Source organism: Delphinapterus leucas, chromosome 9 (genome assembly GCF_059928025.1).
Source record: "Delphinapterus leucas isolate spDelLeu-1000000601 "Yukka" chromosome 9, BTC_Dleu_Yukka2, whole genome shotgun sequence".
Taxonomy (NCBI): domain Eukaryota; kingdom Metazoa; phylum Chordata; class Mammalia; order Artiodactyla; family Monodontidae; genus Delphinapterus; species Delphinapterus leucas.
The window spans coordinates 99,816,703-99,838,757 of NC_143137.1; the positions used below are offsets into that span (position 1 = coordinate 99,816,703).

A 22,055-nucleotide genomic window follows, 5' to 3' on the forward strand; every position below is an offset into this window, starting at 1 on the left:
AAGAAAGCTGAAGTAGCCATTCTCATATCAGACAAAACAGACTTTAAAATAAAGACTATTACAAGAGACAAAGAAGGACACTACATAATGATCAAGGGATCAATCCAAGAAGAAGATATAACAATTGTAAATATTTATGCACCCAACATAGGAGCACCTCAATACATAAAGGCAAATGCTAACAGATATAAAAGAAGAAATCGACAGTAACACATTCATAGTAGGGGACTTTAACACCTCACTTTCACCAATGCACAGGTCACCCAAAATGAAAATAAATAAGGAAACACAAGCTTTAAATGATACATTAAACAAGATAGACTTAATTGATATTTATAGGACATTCCATCCAAAAACAGCAGATTACACTTTCTTCTCAAGTGCTCATGGAACATTCTCCAGGATAGATCATATCTTGGGTCACAAATCAAGCCTTGGTAAATTTAAGAAAATTGAAATCATATCAAGTATCTTTTCTGACCACAATGCTATGAGACTAGATATCAATTACAGGAAAAAATCTGGAAAAAATACAAACACATGGAGGCTAAGCAATATAGTACTAAATAACCAAGAGATCACTGAAGAAATAAAAAAATACCTAAAAACAAGTGACAATGAAAACAGGACAACACAAAACCTATGGGATTTTGCACAGCAAAGGAAACCATAAACAAGAAGAAAAGACAACCTCAGAATGGGAGAAAATATTTGCAAATGAAGCAACTAACAAAGGATTAATCTCCAAAATATACAAGCAGCTCATGTAGCTCAATATCAAAAAAACAAACAACCCAATTCAAAAATGGGCAGAAGACCTAATTAGACCTTTCTCCAAAGAAGATATACAGATTGCCAACAAACACATGAAAGGATGCTCAACATCACTAATCATTAGAGAAATGCAAGTCAAAACTACAATGAGGTATCACCTCACACCAGTCAGAATGGCCATCATCAAAAAATCTACAAATAGTAAATGCTGGAGAGTGTGTGGAGAAGAGGGAACCTTCTTGCACTGTTGGTGGGAATGTAAATTGATACAGCCACTATGGAGAACAGTATGGAGGTTCCTCAAAAAAGTAAAAATAGAACTACCATATGACCCAGCAATCCCACTACTGGGCATATACCCTGAGAAAACCATAAATCAAAAAGAGTCATGTACCACAATGTTCATTGCAGCTCTATTTACAATAGCCAGGATATGGAAGCAACCTAAGTGTCCATTGACAGATGAATGGATAAAGCAGATGTGACACATATATACAATGGAATATTACTCAGCTGTAAAAAGAAACAAAATCAAGTTTTTTGTAGTGAGGTGGATGGACCTAGAGACTGTCATACAGAGTGAAACAAGTCAGAAAGAGAAAACAAATACCGTATGCCAACAGAAAACTATATATGCACATATATATGGAATCTAAAGAAAAAAAAAAAGGTTCTGAAGAACCTAGGGGCAGGACAGGAATAAAGATGCAGACATAGAGAATGGACTTGAGGACACGGGGAAGGGTAAAGGTAAGCTGTGACAAAGTGAGAGAGTGGCATTGACATATATACACTACCAAACATAAAATAGATAGCTAGCGGGAAGCAGCCGCATAGCACAGGGAGAGCAGCTCGGTGCTTTGTGTCCAACTAGAGGGGTGGGATAGGGAGGGTGGGAGGGAGGGAGACGCAAGAGGGAGGGGATATGTGGGTATATGTATACGTATAGCTGATTCACTTTGTTATACAGCAGAAACTAACACACCATTGTAAAGCAATTATACTCCAATAAAGATGTTAAAAAAGAAAAAAAAAGAATGGTACAACAGGATCATTATATTTGAAAAAATGGTCCTGGCTCTCTTGTGGATTATCATTTGTGTGAAGATTCACGGTTTACCAAGCATTTTCACATCCATTTTTGATGTGGTCCTCACTGATGGTCCTCATCCTTCCCTCTGAGGTGTTGGGAAACTGAGAGTGTGGCTGACTCAGCAAAGCTCACGGGGGTGGACCTGAACCCAGTCTTTTGATCAGAGCGCTACACCTCCAGATGCTCTTGTGTTGATCATTACTTTCTTGCACACACTTACGTTTTTTCTTTCCATTGAAATTTTAGTTGTTGAAGTGAATGGACCGAAAATGCAGATCAAATGTCTGCTGCGTCCGTGTTAAATACTAGATCGGTACTTGGGTGTGAGATGTATTCCTCCTACTCAGTCTCCCAGTTGTCTAGCTGAGGGACCAGATATATTCCCAAACATAATTAACAATGTGGGGCTAAAACAAAGAGATTAAAGAAGTTACTAAAGGTTTTTTTTTTTTTTTACTACTAAAGGTTTTTGAGAGTAACTGTAGGAAGTGAGGGCTTGAGATCAGCTCTGTAAGATGGGCAGACACAGACAGGTGATGACTTGGAACACATTTGGGGAAATACAGATTCAGTAGCCACACCATGGGATGGAGTGGGAGGGACTCTGGCCTCCCCATCCCTGTACTGCATAATCATAACAACCGTATGTTACCCTCTACCATGCCTCGAAGCCCCAACAAGTGAAGCTGCAACCTAAATAAAACCAATGTGCTACCTTTTCAACTGTAGCTTCAGAATAACTCCTCTGAGAGCAGCCCTCAGTTCTTACAATCAGATGGCTGTCCCAGAGTTCCCCCTTTTAGGAAATTTGGAACTGCTATTGAACAAGCGGGAATACTCGAAAACAGAGGCACCGAGGCTGGACTTTGAAACGTGCATTTGGAAGATGGTGAAGCTGACGATGCTCGTAAACTCAGACAAGAGACTTAAACTTTCAGAAGGACGTGAGCAGGGCTGTGCTTTAGAAGGGTTAGGGTTACAGTTGGGAAAGTTTGGGGTGTGATAGAGACTGAAATCGCTTGAAGGTGTAAAAATTTTCTAGAAGAATCTGGGTAGTTACAATATGAACAAGGGTGGGAAAGAAAGTACAGATCAGAGGCCTGTTATGGTCATGTAGGGAAGGCCCAGCAGTGACCTGTGCTACCACGGCACTCCGTTTTTCTTTAAGAAACAGCCATGTTAACTGTAGTCTACGGGTGGCAACAGCATGTACAGACCCATTTTTATAAGGATTTTCTTTTAGACTTTAAAGGATCATTTTGCCCAGTAATGAGATCCTTTAGAACGTCTCTTAAGCAGGATGATGGTAGAAACAATTCAGTTTGCTTCAGGAAAACTGTGAATTCATTGCTTAGATTATAACTGTTCTAAGTTTTGAGCTTCTTGCCAAGATTTAAGACCAAATCCTAACTTTGAATTCAATGATAGACTGCTATTTGTTTTTCAAGGACCAAGACTGACAGAGCCCTCAACCAAACACTATTAGTATTTTTTTTTTAATAAACATACAGTGTGTTTTTCTTTTATTTTAAAACTGTGCATCATCATGCACATCCTGACCTTCATCCTCATATGAAGAGAAATGTGTAGTTTCGGGGGGTGTGATGTGAGGGGAGGGGAGCAGCAGTGGAGACTGTTGGCGGGGTATACCCTAGAGAGAATCTTGAACATGCCGGCTTTTTGGCAACTAGCTGTGCTACCATCACCCAGAGAGTTTAAAAATAGAAATTCAGAGGCCCTGGCTCGGTAGGTCCTGGGTGGATTCTCGGAATCTGTACTCATAAAAGCTTTGTGGGCAGTTCTGGTGGGCAGACCTTCTAGAGGGGGCCTGCCCAGCCACCCAGAGTCCCATGGTGATAATACCCTGCCAAAGAAGCCATCCTAAAGGCTTTTTGAGTTTGTTGATCATTTGAGTTTGTTGATCAAGAAACTCTCCTTTCCTATGTTTCTTTAGGTTTGTTGAAACCATTTATTAGTCTAGAATCAAAGCTGGCTTTCTCCCTAGGCAAAATTCTGCTTTTTATTCGTGTATTTATTCATTCAGCAAATGTTTATTTAGCGAGGTAGATTTTTTTGTTTGTTTGTTTTTGCCGTACGCGGGCCTCTAACTGCTGTGGCCTCTCCCGTTGCAGAGCACAGGCTCCGGACACGCAGCCTTAGCGGCCATGGCTCACGGGCCCAGCCGCTCCACGGCATGTGGGATCTTCGCGTACCGGGGCACGAACCCGTGTCGTCTGCATTGGCAGGAGGATTCTCAACCACTGCGCCACCAGGGAAGCCCCCAGCGAGGTAGTTTTTTAAAGATACAATGGCAAGTAAGACACACTGATCATGTCTTTCATGGAGTTTGTATTCTAGTGGGAGAAGATAATCAGAAAGATAGAGAGAGAAAGATGAGAGAGAAAACAAACGGCCCTAAAGGAGATATATGGCTCAAGGAGAAGTTATTTTCAAAGGAAACGTTCACAGAAGCATGTGTTAGTGCAGTATCCCAGCTGGGGGCAGCCCCGCTCTCACCATATGAACCTATAAGGATGTAGGGAGAGCATGATTACTTGAATCCAGAAAGAAACAGTGTTCTGTACAGTTGGCCATTTTCAAAAGAACAGTGCCCTTAGGTAGAGGGACACATCCAGATACAAACTGGGAGGCATATTCTCAGTGCATACATCTGACAAAGGATGTGTATCTAGAATATATGAAGAATTCATACAACTAAATAAGAGGAAGACAAATAACCTAATGAAAATGGGCAAAATGTGTAGCTAATAAATACAGGAAGAGATGCTCAACATCATTACTCACCATATAAATGCAAGTTAAAATCACTATTTGCCAACTAGAATGGCTAAAATTAAAAGAAAAATCTGACAATGACAACGGACAGTGAGGATGTAGAGCCAAAGGAACCTCCCACCGGGCTGCTGGGAACGCAAAAATGGCACAACTACTTTGGAAAGTCGTTTGTCAGTTTCTTATAAAGTTAAACATATATTTACCAAAAGACTCAGCCAAAGTATTTACCACCCACACCCCCAAAATGAAAACTCTGTCCACATAAAGACTTAACTTGAATGTTCATGGTAACTTTATTTATAATAGCCCCAAACTGAACACAACCCAAATGTCCACCCATAGGTGGATAAATAAATAAATACCAGCAATAAAAATGAAAAAGAAAACCCTATCAATACATGCAATTCCATGGATGAATGTCAGAAATAGTTTGCTGAGTAAAAGAAGTCAGACATAAAAAAAGCCTTTAGTCCACAGGACAGGATCAAGCCTTGAAGGGAGATTACGTGGACAGAGAAGAGAGTGAGCCCGATATTAGGTGCAGAGTCTAGAGTCCCCCAGTGCTTTCAAACCAAGGAGAAAAGGATCCAAAAAAGGAGTCTGAGAGGGAGCAGCCGCTGCCGTGGGAACCTGGGCAGAGGAGGAAGTGGAAACGCCAGTTCTCTTGGATGCGAGCAAGGCGTTTGCTTTGAAGTATTGCAGAAAATGGAGTAGAAGGTGATATGGAATCAAGGGAGGTGAACTTCTTTGTTATTTGCTATGTTTTCTTTGTTTGTTTGTTCATTCTAGGATTGGAGATACCATTCTGTAGATTGGGATGAGGTGGTAAAGAGAGAGAGAAAAAGAAGTAGATTACTCAGGAGAGAGAACAATTGCAGAAGAAAATGGAATGGAATTGCAACAATTTGAGGTTATTGAAAAGTACTTATTTTTCCCTTTGATTTATTGATTGCCAACCATTTACTTGTAAATAAAAGTATCGCACCAAGAATCCCTTCATCGCTCATCTATCAGAAAACTGGAATCCCAGGTCCTCCTGGGGTATTCATTCTATAAACACCACTTTGATTTTACTTGTTGGGACAGTCATAGTTTATATTCTGGCATACTCATTCTGGTATATATGGTATATACATATATTACATATATGACTATCATATGAGTATCAGACACCAAATAACACATCCTCACAAAATTAAAATTACAGTGTCCTCAACTGGAAAGACCATGACATTCTAGGTCACTACAATGTCTTATTATTCTGTAAGAGACTGAATATTGCATGAAGAAACATCAAACTGTCATCAAACTATTTACTTGAGAACAGGTAAGAGAGCAAGAGAGTCAGAAAATTAATTAAATGTGAGGGCTCTTATAGAAGTAACAAGGAACAGAGAAGAATATTACCAGAGAAGTAAGCAGAGAATGCCTTTCTCAAGGCAATGGGGAGATAACCACACAAAGATAAGATGTATTAAAACTAGGAGACAGTCATACTCATGTGTACAACAATATTAGCAATTATCACTTGTATAATATTTTATGCAATGATCAAAATGCAACAAAATTGGAAATTAATAGTTAAACATTTAAAATAGGAAAAGCAAGCAAAAACAAATTTAAATGACAAACTAGAAAAAACATATGGTCCACAAAGGGATAACAAACTTATAAAAGCTATAATAAATAAACAAAAAGAAATGGAACCAACAAGTTTTAATGAATAAAAATGTGAAGTTATTCATTAAAAAAGAAATACAAATAGGTATCAAAGTACAAAAAAAATGGTAGTAGAAACATTATAAAATGAAAAATAAAATGGACAGCTGTTTAAATAATCTTAATTGAGGACATGAATAGAGGGAAAAAGCATTCTTGTCTCTCACTAATGAGAGTATAATTTTGTGTGACTTTTTTGTAGGACTAGTTGCTAATACGAATCAAAAGCTTTAGAATGCCCTTAAAAATTGATCCAATAATTCAACTTACAGAATTTTCCTAGACAAATAATCAGAGAAATCCATAATGATTTTATGTAGAGGAAAAAAGGGAGTAAATACTCCAAACATTCAATAAAATGGTGTCAGTTACATAAATTATCTTGTATTAATACAGTGCAAATCTACAGGTCACTGTGGTAAAATATTCATGTTTATTATGAAGTGGAAGAAGGTATTTCATAAAGCAGTATTTACAATATTACCTTAGTTTAATGTATTCTGCCTATGCTTAGAATAAAAATAAAAAGGATATACAACTAAAGGTTAATAATTGTTATCTCTGAATCGTGGAATAAAGTTATCTTCAGTTAATTGTGCTTTTCATATTTTTCTCTAATGTGTGGCAATCACACAAAATGCTATTTTTAAAATAAATCAATTTGTATATCTATTTTTTAAATCAATCTCTCAAATAACTATTGAGTTAAGGAGGAAAAATAAAAAACAAGAATATACATTTAGAAAATAACAAGAAAATCATACACTTCAGCCTAAATTTTACCATAATCATAATTCCAAATAAAGAGGAGAAAATAAATAAAACAATCAAGAAAAGAGTGGCAACAAAGAAGTTCTCTTAAGAGAACAGGCATAATAAACCTAAACTAGAAATAATTAAAAATATATAATTAAGAAAAAGCTGTTATTTTATTTTTTTAATTTATTTTTATACATTTTTAAAGGTTACGTTCCATTTACTGTCATTACAAAATATTGGCTATATTCCCCATGTTGTACAACACATCCTTGGGCCTGTCTTATACCCAATAGTTTGTACCTCCCCCTCCTCCACCCATATAGTGTCCCTCCTCCCCCTGCTGGTAACCACTAGTTTGTCCTCTGTATCTGTGAGTTTGCTTCTTTTTTATTATATTCACTAGTTTGTTGTATTTTTTAGGTTCCACATATAAGTGATATCATATAGTATTTGTCTTTCTCTGTTTGACTTATTTCACTACACATAATGCCCTCCAAATCCACCCATGTTGCTGCAAATGGCAGATTTTTTTTTTATGGCTGAATAATATTCCATTGTGTGTGTGTGTGTATATATATATATATATATATACACACACACACACATATTTATACCACATCTTCTTTATCTATTCGTCTGTTGATGGACACTTAGGTTGTTTCCATGTCTTGGCTCTTGTAAATAACACTGCTATGAACACTGAGGTGCATGTATCTTTCTGAATTAGCGTTTTTGCTTTTTTCAGATTTATACCCAGGAGTGGAATTGCAGGGTCATATGGTAGTTTTATTTTTAGTTTTTTGAGAAACCTCCAATACTGGTTTCCACAGTGGATGCACCAAGAAAAAAATATTTTAGAAGATAACTGAAATAGATAAATTTGAGACAAATTTATTCAGTGAAAAAGAAAATAAATGAGAATTTTTAAATTTATAAATTATAAAACAATATACATAAAATTGAAATTTGCCTGTGTATGCTTGTGTATACACACGAAGATTTGAAAGGGAAAAAACACCAAAATGTTAAAAGTTGTGTGATGGTTTTTATTGTATTATTTATATTTTAGTATGTTTCCCAAATCCTTTAAAATGAGCAAGTATTAAAATAATAAAAAGAATAACATTATAAAATATTTTAAAATAAAATTATAAGTAAATACTACACAATTATAATGAATTTAAACATTTAAAAGAAATGGAAAATAAAGTTGACTAAAATGTAAAGTATTATATATTAAGAATTATAGATAAATAGACACCAATTTCTTAACAGTATTTTTTCTCTGAGTAGTGAAATTATGGATAATTTGTCTTCCCTTTGCTTGACTTGAATTTTTTAAATCGTACACAAATGGATACATCACTTTTTAACAAAGGGAAATGTATTTTAATATACTGACACAGCAAGAGGGAAGAGTAAATAATTTCACTTCTTCAAAAAACAACCACTGTCAAAAATGTCAAAATTTTTTCCATTTCCACAAAAGCTACATTTGTATGTGTACAGCTAGGATTGATGGTGGAGGCTCTCAAACTTTCAAGAAATAAATGAACCCAAGCCCATATAAAAAGTTCCCCAGCACAGAAAAAGTTACAGTTGCATGCAGTTCAGTTTTAGTAAGTAAATGTTGCAGATATATCAGTTTACAACCTCAGTCATTGCAGAAATGTAAATTTTCTTTGTTTTTGTTTTCCTTTTCCAATTCAGGATGGAAGAATTTTAACCTAAAATTTCACCAGGATTGTGTCTAAATTCTAGGGAGTTTACCAACTGCCACAGTGTCACTCATTCATTCATTCATCTGTGCACCTTCTGCTGCATTCCAGGCATCTGCTGGCGTGTCCATCCCCCCATCTAACCCGTGATACAGGCAGTTGATTGCGTGTGGGGTCGTTTGTCTTCCCCATCTTCATGAACTCTTGGGTTCGGTGGCTGTCTGCCACTCCATGCTGCTCCTACGTGCTTGGGAATTATTCCTTTCTTCTGCGGGTCTCACTGTCTCTCCAGGAACCCCTGAGTGTCTCAGCTCCACAAATCAGGCGGGGATTCTGTCATCCGCCTGGGGCTTGGTCTGGGGAGCAGCATGCCGGCTCACTCTTGCTGAGATCTAATGGTATTTTCATTCTCACAGTTTCCCTTCTAACGTTACCCTTCCCCAAGTCAGGGAATAATCTTGGTAGAGAAGGCTTGCGTTAATAATTTCCTTACCATCTCATAAGAACACTCCTTCTAAAATAATCCAATTTTTCTCTTTTTAGCTATCACATGCCTTTGCTTAGAGTACAGATGTCCTGGATGCACAAATGTGGGAGATGGCCAAGGGAAATGCTGAGAGAACATTTCATATTTCGATAGTTTTGATACAAAAGATGTAACCAAGATAGCCCACATAGGAAACTGGAGTAGACACCACTTAAAGAGGCTGACCTGCTGCAAGTCTGCCTGCTCTGAACACTGTCCAACAGTCATGTCTGTGTTAAGTGACCCTACCCCCATGCCACAGTCAAACTGGGACATCAGATTTCGTGCCAGGAATGTGTAATTTGGGGCTGAGAATCTGGAGACTTACACAGCAGATGTTGCTGTCCCCATGCTGCCTTGGACCCCTGCTGCCAGGACCTCAGTGCTTCCCTGTTCCCTTTCCTCAAGCCTTGGTTATTGAGCTCATTCCTGGGTTCTGCGAGATATTCCAGTATCTTTCCAATAAATTCTCCTTTTCTCAGTCCAGTATCAGTTTCTATTACTTGCCATGTAAACAGTATTAATAAAAAATCATAGAACCATCTCGCATCTGAAGACAGAATAAAACATCTTAAATGGAAATATTTAAGGACATAACTCAACCAGGTATTAATTGAATTGGGAATTTGGAGTTAACTTGTCAATTTATTGGTGCCTGATTTATTCTCTACTAAAGTCCCATGGAGAGATGTATGGCCATGAACACACACAAGAGAAAAATCAGCAACATTATTTAGAAAATGGAGATTATCATATGCTAAAGTTAGAAAAATTTTAATAACTGCATCATCAATGAGGATATATAGAAAAATACATTTTGGAATTATATACTGGACTCTGTGAACCGATATAATGCAGAGAGAGGGTGGCAAAGCTGGTAGGGAAAAATGTTAGTATTTCCCTGCAGGCCCAAATATCCAGGATTCACTGAACAGAAAACTAAGCAGGCACCCCCTACTGCTCAGAGCAGTCCCCAGAGTTGGCCATAACCATGACTTCTTCCACCCATGCCAGCCCCATTGGCTTAGATCTGCCGAAGGGAATACAACTGCCATATTCAAGAAGATGGGTTGGCACAGAATGGGGTGTGGCATATTCCCATCCAAGGATGCCCTTAGGGCCAGCCTTCCGCTTCCAACCCCTGTCAAAGAACTACAGGCTGCCTTGAAATCAGTAGCAGAGTTAGGGACCCTGGCAAAGTGGGGACTGGCCAAGACCCCACTGCACTGCAGCCTACCCAGCCGGGGAGACACACAGCCAGGGAGAGGCACACCGACCTCCTCTTCCCAGTCTCCGTCAGAAGGAAAGAGGCTAAAGCAGCAGTGCAAACGCTGTGCCCACACTGTCTGAGACTCGGGACTGAGACTCCTACAACTTATTTCTAAACCGGGTCACTTTGCAAGTGAAAGGGAGCAGTCGTATTAATTACGGGAACAAGCGGTGTAGCCCGGCACACCAGGACAAGTGGTCAGCCGCTGAGACTGCGCCTGACGGATCCCCCTCAGTTCAAAGTCCGTAACAGAAATAAGCCAGTCTGGACCCATTGAAAAGAAGCCAGGAACCAAAGGAAAGGGAAGGGTTACCAACGACGATCTGATCTAGGAGAATGCATCTCTGAGGAGGAGGGACATTCTGGGACATACCCCCAGAAATGTCATACATCTTACCCCCAGAAAGATGCAGGGAAACGTGCACACAGCGCACACCCGCCCCGCTGAAGGCAGACAGGAGAGCGGAGCTAGACGCTTGGGCCCCTCTGGCAGGAAGAGCTGCTTCCTGCTTGACATCAGAGCTGAAAGTGGATACTGTGTTGTCAGCACCATTTACTTCCTATAAACACTGCTACGCATTCCCTGGCAACGGAGTTTCAGGGTGCGAGCTTTCCAATTTCATATCCATTATTCTGTGGTTTACACACGCGCTGGAACTGGTAAAGTTTAGGGCCGTGGACACATGGACAAAAACCAGAGCAAGGCTGCAAGAAAGCTCTATTCAGCTGCTCCCTGAAGGCTCCGTGCTTAGCAGGGGTCACAGACTGACTTCTGCCTGCTACACAGGAAGAAACAAATCTTCTCCCTACACGAAGTTCTCTGATAAAAATGATCCATAAACAAAAAAGAAAGAGTATGTTCTTAAGATAATTAAGGTGACGATGACATTTCAAAAGTGACTGAATCAAGATATCGCTTAAGAAAGGAATACTGGCTTTGCTTTTTTTCTGTAAGTCATTCTCATTCAAGGAGCTCTGCTTTAGAATCCCACAGCAGATATTCAAGATGGCATATAGTTGGTCAGAACCATAATAGAAATAATTACAATTTTATATATATATATAAAGTAGATACATAGCACTTATTCTGTGACAAATACTGAATTAAGTACTCTACTTTCGGAGCCTCGTCACTCACAATGGTTGTGGTAAGAGTATCTCCATTTTAAAACTGAGTGGACACAAAGCTACCTTCCCTAGTTCACATGGTTAGTGAACGAGAGCTGGCTTGAATCCATGGCCGGCCAATTTGAAGGCCATGGTGTTAATCACCATGGCGAAGTGCCAGAAGAGTTCTCAGCTCAGACAAGCATCGAAACAGAAGCTCTAGCCCGCAATCGGAAGAATTCCCACACACCCCCCACACACTGAATACGCAAGTCTGCAGGGAGAAATCTTGTGATCTGTGCAGTAGGCACTGCAGGGCGCTGTGAAGACGACCACTCATTGGGACAGAACTCCAAAAGCAGTGCGCACTGTAAGTTAATAAATGAGAACTCCACTTACAAGAGTTGACCCAGCACGTGTCCATTGCTAGCTGTCTTCCTGCCGAGAAGGATCATTTCATGAAGTTTTATTTTTTCATAAATACGTGCTTTTTCTAAGAGCCTACATCTAATGTTAAAATATTCTGAAGCAGCTGCCAAGCAGGAGGTTCAATAAATCTCTAATTTAAAGGGAGGGTAGAACTTGCTCTGTATTCAGTGTAAGTAAACAAAATACAATTTTCCAATTCTGCACAGAAAATGACTTTTCCCTGCTTCCATGGACCAAGTAGACAATTGATAAACACACAACTTACAGCCACTTTGTGTCTTAGCAAGAGCCGAGATTTAAACTCCAGTGCACGGAATGCACACGTGCTCTCATTCTGCCCTTGGAAGACAGGAAAGGTACACCGCTCTGAGTGCGCTGTTCATCCCCAGAAACGTGTTTACACAGAGAATGGTACGGAATGACAGGGGTCACTCAGCCGTTTGGCCTCTTCCTTTCTTTGGTAATGGGAGGCAGCAGGAGCCCAGGTTCTCACGAGCAGCTGCAGCAGCAGCGGGGCAATCCTCACTGGGGCTGGACAGACTAGAAGCAGATGTGGCACCAGCCCCCCCACGCAGTCCTGCGAGCTGGTCTCAGCGCATGTGCAGTGGGGGTTTCCTGAGCTAAGACGGCAGTGAGTCAAAACAAATAGGCATCTTTATTTCAACACATTAAACAAGAGTGCAGGACTTGACGGGGTAGCTGAGAGTCACGGTCAGTCACTTGAAAATGTGGCTTTTTGAAGGTGAATTCAAACATCTGGAAATACTTTTAAAAATAAATCACTTCTGCACTGAAGCACTAAACGGCAATTTTTTGGCAAGTGGTGCATCAGGGTTACTGAGAAATGAACTCCTGGCAAACGACGAGCTTAATGCTCCCCTCATGAGATCAGCACATAATTCACTATATTCTTAGAATGATTTTGCTTGAACTGTTTCAAGAGTTCTGCCTGGCAGGAAATGAGTTTAGGGTGAAGTGGAGACACAGGCCCTGCAGCTTCTCAGAGCAGACATGTCAATTGGTACTCATATGTGTATCTGCGTGGAGTCATGAAGCTTTACAGGAAATTGTTTTCACATACGTGGTTACGAATCTTATTCCCACAGACCCCCAGTGTCCAAATCTGTGAAAAACCATATCTGATGAGAGTAGAGAAACTCCACAAAAAGAAACAGGAAAACACTGAAATGGAATTAAACACAAACTTTTTTTATCTGAAAGAAAATAGAATAATTGTGTCAAGACCTCACAGGATGGAAACCTCCTCTTTGCAGTAAAAACAAAAAAAAAACTTCCTGTTTCGAACCTTCATTATGCTTCTTGTACTTCATTACGTTTCTGTATATATAGTCAATTCTGCAGTCATAATAGAAGGCACAATTTCTGCATGTGTATACAAAGAGGAAAAAACAATGAGAAATCATAAACGTAATTATAATTACACTAACAGTGACAAAAGTGAAATATATTAACCTCAGTACACAAGTGAAAAGGTACGAATGAACAAATGAACTAGGGCCCTGTAAGAGGTACTGAAACACATTAAGTTTATTTGTTTGTCTTTCATTTTGTGTATATATATTATTTTATTAATAGCTCTTTAGAAGACCTGAGAGAACCCTTTAGACTAACGTGTATTCTGGGACTTCCTCTGATCAACAAGAATTATAGGCGTTTTCCTGTCTGTGTAGGAGCGTTCCTCCAGGGATTCATGCTGTTGTTTTGGTAGCCTCACTTTGAATTGGTAAGAAAATATTTAAGATGGATAAGAACTCATTTTTTTAGGAAGAAGGAAACATTTCCCCAAACTTGGAAATAGCCATTGGGGATGTGTAAGGAAGTGAAATAATCTTTTACCACATGTGTATACCTGTAAGAGACAAAAATCACAGTCTGTTCTTAGCAAAAGGCAGCAGGTGGGACCCCTCCATCACCTCTGAAGAAAAACCTCACGCTCCAAATCATGTGTCCTCCGTGGTACCATATTCAACAGTAAGAACATTAATTGGTATCAACCATAGACATGGTAATCTAACTTTAGAGAACACTGTATACTAATTTGTGTCCTTAAGAACATCTTTATTCTAAAATTCAGATATTATAGCAAGGATGTGAATAGGTTTGCTCCTCAGAATGGCTGGAATTTGAGATTTCACCCATAAGTTCAGAGAATATTTGTCAAGCGGTGATTTTACTCCATGAAGTTTGCTCATCTACCCCTGGCCTTTCAGCAAAGACCACTAAAACTGAGTCAAAAATCTATTTTAAGACATAAGAGAAAAAATGAGTTTGATATAGTCTCTTTCATTAAAATCTGAGTGTGTTATCTAATTTTATGGCTCTCAAACTTAGGTGTGCATCAGAATTACCTGGAAGGTTTGGTAAAACACAGGGTGCTGGGCCCCCTCAATGAGTAGAAGTTCTGATTCAGTGGCTATGGAGTGGAGCCCAAAAATCTGCATTTCTAACAAATTCCCAGGGCATCCTGAAGGGGCTTATCTGGGAACCAGGCTGTGAGAACCACTGAGCTAACTTAATCCTTTTTTTTAGCCTCTCTGAAAGGTAATGGAATAGTAAGTACATATCAGTGATCACAATGTTGTCTGTTTCATTTGGGTTGACTGAGTTCTTCTCTGTTGAGTTAACAGCTAATTCCTTGAAAATCTTCATCCATAGAAATATTAACTAGCACGTATCGAATGCTGAAACAAAGGATATCAAAGTTACTCGAATTGAGTATTAAATTTAGCCAAGGCAAAAGAGATACCACAATACATTTATAATGCTCATTGCAAGATTAAAAACATCTTGAAGGGAAAAAGCATTTTCCTGGCCATATTCTTTAGAAAACCACTGCCATATGAATTTCGTGTTCAACAAATATTTGAGTGCCTATTTTTTCTTTTTTTTTTTTTTTGAGTGCCTATTTGTACCAAGTGCTGTTGTGGGTGAAGAAGGCCCAGGTCAATGTACAAAACAGGTGAAACTCCAGTCCTCTTGGATTTTTGTAAAGGGCGAGAGATGACAAACAAACAGTAAAATATAAAGAATGTCAGATGAGGGTTAGTGCCATGGAGAAAAGTCACAAGAGAAGCAAAGGCACAGGTGAGGGTATTAGTTTCCAGGATGGTCGACACGTTGTCAGCAGGGAGGTGACATTTGAACAGGATCGTGAGGATTTGAGGGAGTGAAGCAAGTCACATCTAGAGGAACGGCATTTAGGACAGAGGAAGCAGCAACTGCAGGCGCTTAAGGTAAGTACTGCAACACGAGGTATTTTCACTTGATGACCTTCCACACTAGGTACATGGCAAATCCTTACAGGGAGTGAAGAGTAGAACTCCCTATAAGGATTTGAATGGTACCGAGGTCACAGGAGTGAGGTGGCTGGAAAAGCCAGACAGAGAAGGGAGACAAGTGAGCACAGTGAGCGATACTGAGCTAGTCCCTGGGGCTCGGTCCCGCTGGTGACCCATCCGCACAGAGCCTGTCTCCCTAGACCAGGGCTGGGCCTCCGCCCCCTGACCCCTGTCCCCAGGGGTTGGGGACCCTCCATGTCTGGGTTCTGTGAACAGACCTCCTCAGCTTCAGAGAGACACTGGTGTCAACAGGAGGTGGGACCGTGACGCAGGTGTCCACCTCCAAAGGGAAGAGTCATTTGGAATTTCTGGTCCTTGAGATTTTCAACAAACAAACAAACAAATGACAGACAACGTGAATGCATAGTTGACGGTGTATTAGGACAATTCAGGAACATGGACGATCAGCCAATTACAGCTAAGTCAAAGGGTCATAAGGACACTCACAGGCAAGGCCATTTTAACTTTATACAAAGAAATTTGGAGTTTGTTTAAAAACCAAGAATGCTTTCTTGAAGTCAAACTTCTATGTTGCTGAACGTAGAGGAAACAATTTCACTTAAGAAGTTTTCCAAGAATCTCAGTAGGCTGTTCGTGTTGGATAGCATTATATTTTCTCCAACATCTCAGTACAAGACCCTTAAAAAAATATACCTATTGGATTCTGTTTGTTAGTATTTTGTTGAGGATTTTTGCAACTATGTTCGTCAGTGATATTGGCCTGTAGTTTCCTTTCTTTCTGACATCTTTGTCTGGTTTTGGTATCAGGGTGATGGTGGCCTTGTAGAATGAGTCTGGGAGTGTTCCTTCCTCTGCTATATTTTAGAAGAGTTTGAGAAGGATAGGTGTTAGCTCTTCTCTAAATGTTTGATAGAATTCGCCTGTGAAGCCATTTGGTCCTGGGCTTTTGTTTGTTGGAAGATTTTTAATCACAGTTTCAATTTCAGTGCTTGTGATTGGTCTGTTCATATTTTCTATTTCTTCCTGGTTCAGTCTCGGCAGGTTGTGAATTTCTAAGAATTTGTCCATTTCTTCCAGGTTGTCCATTTTATTGGCATAGAGTAGCTTGTAGTAATCTCTCATGATCTTTTGCATTTCTGCAGTGTCAGTTGTTACTTCTTCTTTTTCATTTCTAATTCTATTGATTTGAGTCTTCTCCCTTTTTTTCTTGATGAGTCTGGCTAATGGTTTATCAATTTTGTTTATCTTCTCAAAGAACCAGCTTTTAGTTTTATTGATCTTTGCTATCATTTCCTTCATTTCTTTTTCATTTCTTTCTGATCTGATCTTTACGATTTCTTTCCTTCTGCTAACTTTGGGTTTTTTTTGTTCTTCTTTCCCTAATTGCTTTAGGTGCAAGGTTAGGTTGTTTATTTGAGATGTTTCCTGTTTCTTAAGGTAGGATTGTATTGCTATAAACTTCCCTCTTAGAACTGCTTTTGCTGCATCCCATAGGTTTTGGATTGTCATGTCTCCATTGTCATTTGCTTCTAGGTATTTTTTTATTTCCTCTTTGATTTCTTCAGTGATCACTTCATTATTAAGTAGTGTATTGTTTAACCTCCATGTGTTTGTATTTTTTACAGATCTTTTCCAGTAATTGATATCTAGTCTCATAGCATTAAGATCATACACCATGATCAAGTGGGGTTTATTCCAGGAATGCCAGGATTCTTCAATATATGCAAATCAATCAACGTGATACATCATAATAACAAATTGAAGGAGAAAACCCATATGATCATCTCAATAGATGCAGAGAAAGCTTTCAACAAAATTCAACACCCATTTATGATAAAAACCCTGCAGAAAGTAGGCATAGAGGGAACTTTCCTCAACATAATAAAGGCCATATATGACAGACCCACAGCCAACATCATCCTCAATGGTGAAAAACTGAAAGCATTTCCACTAAGATCAGGAACAAGACAAGGTTGCCCACTCTCACCACTCTTATTCAACATAGTTTTGGAAGTTTTAGCCACAGCAATCATAGAAGAAAAAGAAATAAAAGGAATCCAAATCGGAAAAGAAGAAGTAAAGCTGTCACTGTTTGCAGATGACATGATACTACTATACATAGAGAATCCCAAAGATGCTACCAGAAAACTACTAGATCTAATCAATGAATTTGGTAAAGTAGCAGGATACAAAATTAATGCACAGAAATCTCTGGCATTCCTATACACTAATGATGAAAAATCTGAAAGTGAAATTAAGAAAACACTCCCATTTACCGTTGCAACAAAAAGAATAAAATATCTAGGAATAATCCTACCTAAGGAGAAAAAAGACCTGTATGCAGAAAATTATAAGACACTGATGAAAGAAATTAAAGATGATACAAATAGATGGAGAGATAAACCATGTTCTTGGATTGGAAGAATCAACATTGTGAAAATGACTCTACTACCCAAAGCAATCTACAGGTTCAATGCAATCCCTATCAAACTACCACTGGCATTTTTCACAGAACTAGAACAAAAAATTTCACAATTTGTATGGAAACACAAAAGACCCCGAATAGCCAAAGCAATCTTGAGAACGAGAAACGGAGCTGGAGGAATCAGGCTCCCTGACTTCAGACTATACTACAAAGCTACAGTAATCAAGACAGTATGATACTGGCACAAAAACAGAAATATAGATCAATGGAACAGGATAGAAAGCCCAGAGATAAACCCATGCACAAATGGTCACCTTATCTTTGATAAAGGAGACAAGAATATATAGTGGAGAAAAGACAGCCTCTTCAATAAGTGGTGCTGGGAAAACTGGACAGGTACATGTAAAAGTATGAGTTAGAACACTCCCTAACACCATACACAAAAATAAGCTCAAAATGGATTAAAGACCTAAATGTAAGGCCAGAAACTATCAAACTCTTAGAGGAAAACATAGGCAGAACACTCTGTGACATAAATCACAGCAAGATCCTTTTTGACCCACCTCCTAGAGAAATGGAAATAAAAACAAAAATGAACAAATGGGACCTAATGAAACTTAAAAGCTTTTGCACAGCAAAGGAAACCATAAAAAAGACCAAAAGACAACCCTCAGAATGGGAGAAAATATTTGCAAATGAAGCAACTGACAAAGGATTAATTTCCAAAATTTACAAGCAGCTCATGCATCTCAATAACAAAAAAGCAACCAACCCAATCCAAAGATGGGCAGAAGATCTAAATAGACATTTCTCCAAAGAAGATATACAGATTGCCAACAAACACATGAAAGAATGCTCAACATCATTAATCATTAGATAAATGCAAATCAAAACTACAATGAGGTATCTCCTCACACCGGTCAGAATGGCCATCATCAAAAAATCTAGAAACAATAAATGCTGGAGAGGGTGTGGAGAAAAGGGAACACTCTTGCACTGCTGGTGGGAATATAAATTGATACAGCCACTATGGAGAATAGTATGGAGGTTCCTTAAAAAACTACAAATAGAACTACCATATGACCCAGCAATCCCACTACTGGGCGTATACCCTGAGAAAACCATAATTCAAAAAGAGTCATGTACCAAAATATTCATTGCAGCTCTATTTACAATAGCCAGGAGATGGAAGCAACCTAAGTGTCCAACATTGGATGAATGGATAAAGAAGATGTGGCACATATATACAATGGAATATTACTCAGCCATAAGAAGAAACGAAATTGAGTTATTTGTAGTGAGGTGGATGGACCTAGAGACTGTCATACAGAGTGAAGTGAGTCAGAAACAGAAAAACAAATACCATATGCTAACACATATATATGGAATCTAAGAAAAAAAAAAGACGGGAATAAAGACACAGACCTACTAGAGAATGGACTTGAGGATATGGGGAGACGGAAGGGTAAGCTGTGACAAAGTGAGAGAGAGGCATGGACATATATATACACTACCGAACGTAAAATAGATAGCTAGTGGGAAGCAGCCGCATAGCACAGGGAGAGCAGCTCGGTGCTTTGTGACCACCTAGAGGGGTGGGATGGGGAGGGTGGGAGGGAGGGAGACGCAAGAGGGAGGGGATGTGTGGATATATGTATATGTATAGCTGATTCACTTTGTTATAAAGCAGAAACTAACACACCATTGTAAAGCAGTTATACTCCAATAGAGATGTTAAAAAAAAAACAACAAACCTAAAGTAGTGGTCTGTGCCACCGTGCAGGACGAGTTAGCTGCTGCTTTAGATTAGAAGACCCGACCCTGGGGCTCTGTCCTCACCCCTCTTCTGGTCTCTGTCTATAGTCACACGGTTGGTGACGTCTCTCCTGTGGAGCCACATGACTACCTATTTGACAGCTCCATGTGGGCGTCTAATGATCAGTATCTCCAAAACTGAGACTCTGAACACCCCTCCCCAAGCCCACCCCACCCCCAGCCTTCCCAGTCTCGGATGCTGGCAAGCCCATCCCTTGCATGGTCCGGGGACCCCTCTCGTTCTGTCACAGCCCACATCCAACCCACCAGCAAGGCCTGCTGGCCCTGCTTCCAATAACCCAGAATCTGCTCCCTTCTCAACACCCCTACAACTGCCAGGCCTACCCACAACGTTCAAAGAGAGGCTCACAAACATATTTCTCAATATTTTAAAGGTATAAAGCAAACCATTAAACTTAAGAAGTCTTCTTCCTTGAGAAATACATCTTCCAAAGGATGTGGAGGCCCAGAGTTTATAGAAGTCCGAGACTCCTTGGATGTCTGTGATAGAATGCCATTAGCTGAGGGTGGCAGCGGTAGCCCCAGCCCTGACCAGCTCCCCTCCCCACCCTGGTCCCGTGTGTACATGCATGCACACACGCAGACACAGGTGGACATACACAGGCTCCACCCACACGCGGTCCCAACAGCTGCCCTGGCCACTAGCAGGCTCCCGGCGTGCACGCCGCCTGCATGCGCTTCCTGTGTTATGGTTGCTATGGAAAAGTTTGTTTCTTTCATCTTATTTCACGTGTTCGGTTTGCTACACTTTATTGCTCTTTTCCTCCTCTTTTTAATCTTTGAATAGATCAAAAGTTCTCTGCTATCCCTGAAAGTTATACATTCTTCTCTTATTCTTCTTACATTTACATCTGACTTTTTCAGAGTTTCGCTTATGCTTTTATTACCCTATCACTGTTTCAAGGTTATGATTATGTCTTTTCTCGGGATAACTGAAGAACTTCAGCATTCTCTCATGTGGTGGGTAAGAATCCAGGGATTTGGGTTTGGGGTGATAGATTTGTGCTTCTAGTCTTTGGAATGTGTGCATGTGTGTGTACCAAGTATTCTACACTGGGGGGTGTGAGCACCCCAAGTTCCATGCCAGCCTATAAGCCCACGGAAGATTTTGTCAGTGCATAGGATGGGGTGCTGTCCAGCTTTGCCTGGGCCCCAGCTCTCTGTACCCAGGGAGCAGCTCCTGCAAGAGGCCTGCTGCAGGTGGAGTGAGGGTCTGCAGGGGACACGGAAAAAACTCAAGTCCACTCCCTGCAGGACCTCTGCCTCTTCTACTCAGGGACCCCTTCTCTTCCCAAATTGGGATCCAACCACTTCTAGTTCCCACCTTATTTTATTGGCTTATTTTAGGAAAAGAGCAATGCTCTGAATTTATGAAGTGTTGTCTCTCTCTCCTGGGATCTCCAGAGTTGGGTCGTAGGGAAAGAGGTGGCTATATTACTTTCATATCTCTTCCACATGAACACTTTATAAAACAAATGTATGTGACCCACAGGGTACTGGGGATGAAACCATTAAGTAGCAATACCTTCAAACTACTCTGTCAGTGAGGGAGAATTTAATGTCACTATCCAAGAAGTATTACGACAATCTTGTCCTGAGAAATCTATTCCAAAATCAGACTTACTCAAACGACATTAAAACGTCCACCCCCGCACCCCATCAGTCTGATGGAGAAGATGCAGGAAGGGGCGCCCTGAGATGACAGACTGGACCTCAGCACAGCAAAATACGGATCCACTCGACCAGCAAATGCGTGGACTCATTTTGCGGGAACACAACGCCTTCCTGGAGGTATTATTGATAACGGTACTGATAAGGGCTACCCTAAATGGATCTCTGGGGAAGTATGTAGATATGCAAAGACTAAGGACTTTCTACAGATACTTCCCAAATGTTTCACTTTTCCTCACTAAGTCAAGAGTTAAAACAAGCAAACCTCCCAGGTCATACATCTGGTCTGGATGGGCAAGATCCTCCCACCTCTTGGAATCCTAACTTGGGAGGTCCAAGCAGCCCATCTTCAAGAAGGTTGTCTTCACAAAGCCATTCAGCCCGGGTGTGTCACGCACCCTAATGCAGGGCCCAGCAGCGAGCATTTTGATTAAAGTGCAGAATTCCATGCAGCAGTGAAAGGAATGGTGTTGAGATGAACAAAGTAGTTCTTTACTGTGGACGCTGGAGAAAGGTGTGGACTCGTCTCTGCCAATTATAAGAGTGCAGAAAAATAGTACAGGAAACATAAAGTCTGTTGCATAAATGAGAAAGCCTGTTTCTGTTGTGATT

At 40.0% G+C, this 22,055-nt stretch overlaps 1 long non-coding RNA gene across 2 annotated transcripts in view; it reads right to left on the bottom strand.

The window, feature by feature from the left end:
- Positions 1-394: 394 nt before the first annotated feature.
- Positions 395-22,055, bottom strand: part of LOC111184550 (uncharacterized) — an 81,310-nt gene continuing 59,649 nt past the window's right edge. For both annotated transcript variants that reach the window (XR_016394434.1, XR_016394433.1), the window contains one exon: positions 395-14,893. This is a non-coding gene — a long non-coding RNA (uncharacterized LOC111184550). The remainder of the gene's footprint in view (positions 14,894-22,055) is intronic.